Raw genomic sequence first — 5,265 nt, 5'->3', positions numbered from 1 at the left:
ATATATATAGAAATATATTAAAAATTTTATTTGCACATTAATTTTGACGCGTGACTTTTATATATGTCCTTAGTAATTGTATTTATTATTGTTTAACGTTAAGAGTCAATCATTATTTGAAAAATAAACTCAGTTTATACACTACATTTCTTTGATGAATATATCAACGTAATGTGTGAAATATATGTATATCAAAACTTTATGCTATACCTAATAATATCTAAAGTTATATGGCATCGTATTATACGTGATAATATATCTTAACGTGACTCTATACATATAAACTGAGTTACAGTTACGGATCCGTCATAAAACAGGATGAACATATCCACATATCAAATCCCCTTATTTGCGGTAGATTGCTGCGCAGAAATATAAGAAGTATTTTTCTCTCAATTAACCTTCTCAATTTATGTCATATCGGTGGAACGTGATTCAAAGTTGTTTTTATCACGTGGAAATAAACAGACAATATTATTCAATATCAAATTAAGATTCACTGAAGGGCTTTCGTATCGCATGGATTTTAATTGAAATCGATAATATGAAGAATAAGTTATTATTCCTGCTGATTGATTGAATAAAAAGCGGGAACTCAAACATGGGGCACGCTTGGTAAATAGTACCGAATCTGAACCAGGGCTGAAGTCATGGGTTGCACTTCTTGCTGCGAAGTCCACTCAGCAGAACGCGTGGTTCCGCGCAACAAAAACAACTTTGAATCACGCTTGGTGAGTCTGAGATTTATGTGGGTTACCTATGTCCCTACACAGTCAGCCCGTCAGTTAATACTGATTGCTCTTGCAATTCCACCCCTTCCGAACTTATGAACATATAAAACACGTTTGACACGTAATATGCGTATTCGGATAAATAAAGTACAAGCTTGTGAGGAACAAGTTAGTTGAATTAGGAAAAGAAAGAATCATATAATTCTGAATTTTACATTCTATAATACAAGCTGTACGGATGTAAATTAGCATCGTTAAATGTTATTGTTTTTGCACTCAATATTATGAGTAATAATAACTTGATAATATACGAGAGCATTTTTCATGTTAAGGCAAATATTTTAACCGTAATAATCGCAATAACGTAATATGATACGCTATGATACAATTATCCTTGTGTAAAATATCATTAAAGAGAATGGATAAAATGCTTTGATATATTACACTCAGTCCAAAGTGACTGCTTTACGAGACACATGTAACACCAGGAAAAAGTTCTCGTTAACTTCATGAGCCTGCAAGATGTGTTTCCATAATATTCGTGACAAAAGGAAGTTTATCCTTATATAAAAGAGCTTAAACTTAATGACTGCTATGGAGATAAGGGTTTTCCATTACACTAATGTACCGCCTACGGATTTCATACGGCGCGCTTTATTTTCATTCATTACATAGCAAAAGTTCGGCTATGCCGACCTAACAACATCGGAAGTTATCACGGCTGCATAACTTTCCATTACAATTGCACGCTAAGAATTTCTTTCTCGCAAGATAATACGTACAGGGTGCTCCAAATCTACTTATTCAACAATCTCTTTCATACAAAATTGTATTGGTCTACACTGAAAAAAAATTGATTGCTGCAACAATTTAGATAGTAAAATATGGCATAGCATTTTTATATGGCTGCAACCAGCCTATCGAAATCATATACTGACATTGCGGATAGACTAACGTAACTAAAAATTTGCTGCTACAATCAAAAGCTGATTGTTGCAGCCATATAAAAATACTATGCCATATTTTATTAAATATATTTTTCTAAATTGTTGTAGCAATCAATCTTTTTTTTCAGTATCGATTTATTTAATGCGCAAATATTTTAAATAATTTCGAAAGATTTTTGCAAGACACTTGTAAGAAAACAAATTTCTTTCGAGTATGTCTATTTAAAATTTTCAAAGTATTTATTTTTTTTCATTTGAATCTTAGCCATCTGTTACATATTATAAAAAAGTAAGAAATAAATAAAATAATTTATTACCGTAACCGAGTAGTTCATTAAAAGTTACGAAATGCATGTCCAATATATTTTAAATATTAAAATAATCCAAGAACGCGAATTTGTCAAGCACGAATTTTATCCTCAGATAAATATACGATCCCGACGTTCACTGTCGTTAATGTTAAATCCGGAAGCAGCCAGTTAATCGACAACTGTCGAAGAATTTAATGAAATTTGTTTCTCGATCGCTCGCAAACGCATGCTTTTTAATTAAAATTATGCAAATCCACGATTAATGGCGCGATCGGAGAATCGACACGCGAGTAATGATCACAGAATATTTAAACACGAAAAAATATCCATTTTGAATGTATTCCCGCAGCATACAAAAAGAATACATTAAATCATAGAGTGATTAAAATGGTCGACTGCAATCTGATAGAATATTGAACCACATAATCGTACAGAAGTTTCATAATTTCAGCAGAATATTAATGATCAAAATAAATGGCATCGCGATTCTCAGAGAAATAATTTAATGTGGCTTTTGTAATGTTAACTATATTGTACGTGTATATTAGTTATGTATCATGTAAATCTTTCTTAAAAACTAGGTTCACAATTTGTGATGCATCAAATCGCGCAAATCCGTGAAAAGTATCATATTTTACAAGAGCTTAATTTTCACATTATTCATTACCACGAAACCACATTTTGCGTACCCATTAATTAAATCAATATTCTCCGGTGTTACAAATATTATTACGGAAATAGGCTATGCACAACATCCGAATTTCAATCATTTGAATAATCTCATTATATACGGAATTCTCATCCAACCGCTATTTCAATCGTTTTATGGAAAGTTCCATAAGGTGCTAATGGCTGCAACTATAGGTATCTATGTATCGAAATTCATGAATGAAAAAAGCACGATAAAAAAAAAGCGATGACTAGCAAAAACTAGCAAAGAGAAATGATACATGAATAATAAAAAATAATTTTTAAAAATTTGTTCTCTCCATAAAGTAACAATCATTTTTACAACGATGAATAAACCATTATATTTTGAGTAAAATAACGATCATATTTTTAATATATTTATTTAATGTAATAATCATTATACATATAATTATATAAACTATAAATATTATACTAAATTATTCGTCACAATTATTTGTTACAATTTTACTACTCTTTTAGCTTTATTAAAATTATTCATTTTACGCAGGATTTTAAATTCATTTTTCGGCAGTAGTACTTTTCATAAATTTTCGTTAATTACGTTATTATTGCGCCCGGTTCTGTTCAATTAAACAATAGACTACCTACATAATCGATCATTGACGTGATTCAACATTATCCGCTCACGGAGCGGAAAAATGGAGCGAAAGCTACTCGCAAAATTTCGATGCATTGTTGTATCAGTGAAAGCGTTAGAGCAAGAATGAAAGAGTAGAGTTGCTAATCACGCGATATCGTGCGTATAGTTCGTGCGGTTTCATCATTAGATCACTTTTCTTCGCGTATCGTGTGCAGTATTATTAGAACATGAAAAATAAAATGTATAAGGTGTCATAAAATATAATAAACGAAAGTTAGTCACAGAAATACATGATACATTTCAATCTCCAATGTATTCAAAATCTAGACATTTCTAACAGACTTTTATCGCAAAAACCGAAATTTTTTTACATTAAATGTCTATCTAGAAAATACACGTTTTTTTTTTGGCGACAGATTCAAATTGGTGAAAATCTGTTATCGGTTTATAAGCTCCCGTAGGCGACCATGAATGATTACATCCGAACTGTCCTGAAGCATATTTATATTTGATTTTTATTTACTCTTGTTTTTTTTTGTGTCATTGAAATTTTTTTTAATGTTTGCGACGACTTAAATAAATATCCCATTATCGAAATTTGCAAATCTATTTCTAAAAATATATTTACAATTTTTTAAAGCTGTATATTTCAAAGAAGATGAAAATAAATTTTCAATCATACATCTTTATCTTGTTTATCATATTCGAAAATATCAATAAATGTATATATCATTAAAATTCAATAAAATCTAATTTGATTTAATTCATATTACGTTAAAAATTGTATTAAAATATAATATGCATTTTTAATTTATACTATAATAAAAAATTAAAATATATTAGATGTCTTTTTAAAAAATCAATAGAGAGTATGATTATATAAATGCATCATATTTTGCGCTAAAATAAAATAGTATCAAGAAAGATTAATTAAATATTCGATAATTCTTTTTATAGAATTCGCTTGTTCTTCATTTTTCTCTCTGCTTACTGTGCTTCGCGTATTGTAAAGTTTACAGAGATGAATAAAACAGAAGGATTTTCACGAAATAATTTTCACAAAGTCGAGTAACTGTGAAGTTTTCTTCGTCGCGCGTATAATTTTGAGATTAATATTAAACAGCGTCTAATAATTGTTCCCGTAACACGTAACTATCTACTTGCCACGATTCTCTCACAATTGTTTAAATTATTGTATTTCGTCATGTACACTTTCATTCTAATATTTCTCTCCTCCTATCTCACCCTTTTCGTCTTCTTGACAACATCAAAGTTTTAAGACTTCCTATCGCATTGCCGCCACAATTCGCAAGATACCTCAAATTTCCTCAAGGCAAGATTTTAATATTACTTTTAGAGTATCAAATGTACTATTCTCTTCATTCATATTGCATTCAGAAAATGTACAAAATATATTTATATTCATATTAACATTTAAATTATCTAGCGGACAAGAATAATTGGTCAAATTATTGTGATTAATTCAGCCTGAGAAATCTCGAGACTCTGTTCGCGCGATAAAATCGAAGGAAACATTTAATAAATGCAGATCTCTCGATTTTACGACTTAATGTACAAGCCATCTCGTTCCCTCTGAGATGCTCGGTCGGGCGACGTGCTAAGCCGTTGCAGATATTGCTGAATCTATCGCGGCCTTATCAGCCTTCATTAGGCGAATCGCACGAAAGAAAAAAAGAAGAGAAAAAGCAAGCAAGTGAGAGAAAAAGAGAGAGAGAGAGAGAGAGAGAGAGAGAGAGAGAGAGAGAACTAGTGCAATTCTGCTAGAAATTCAGAGTCACCACAGTCGAATCAGCTCTCGCCATAATCCGATTTTGCGTCTCTCTTCTTTCCTGGATCGCGCCCTCTCTCGCGCGTTCCTCCCGTTTGCTTTTCAACTGATAACTAGTAATTAAACAGCTCCAACAACGGAATAGGGCATTTACTCATGCAATTCCTATCCCCGTCTCCGCCTTTCTTTAGCATCC

General features: G+C 31.4%; 1 protein-coding gene across 1 annotated transcript in view; it reads left to right on the top strand.

Annotated features, from left to right (window-relative positions):
* The window catches only part of LOC108686991 (irregular chiasm C-roughest protein-like), a 125,996-nt gene that overhangs the window by 98,082 nt on the left and 22,649 nt on the right, over window positions 1-5,265 (top strand). The window lies entirely within an intron of this gene.

The sequence above is a fragment of the Atta colombica genome, unplaced genomic scaffold (genome assembly GCF_001594045.1).
Source record: "Atta colombica isolate Treedump-2 unplaced genomic scaffold, Acol1.0 scaffold198, whole genome shotgun sequence".
In the NCBI taxonomy this organism is placed as follows: Eukaryota; Metazoa; Arthropoda; class Insecta; order Hymenoptera; family Formicidae; genus Atta; species Atta colombica.
Note: the sequence above shows the minus strand (reverse complement) of the source record. Positions and strands in the feature narration are given on the sequence as shown.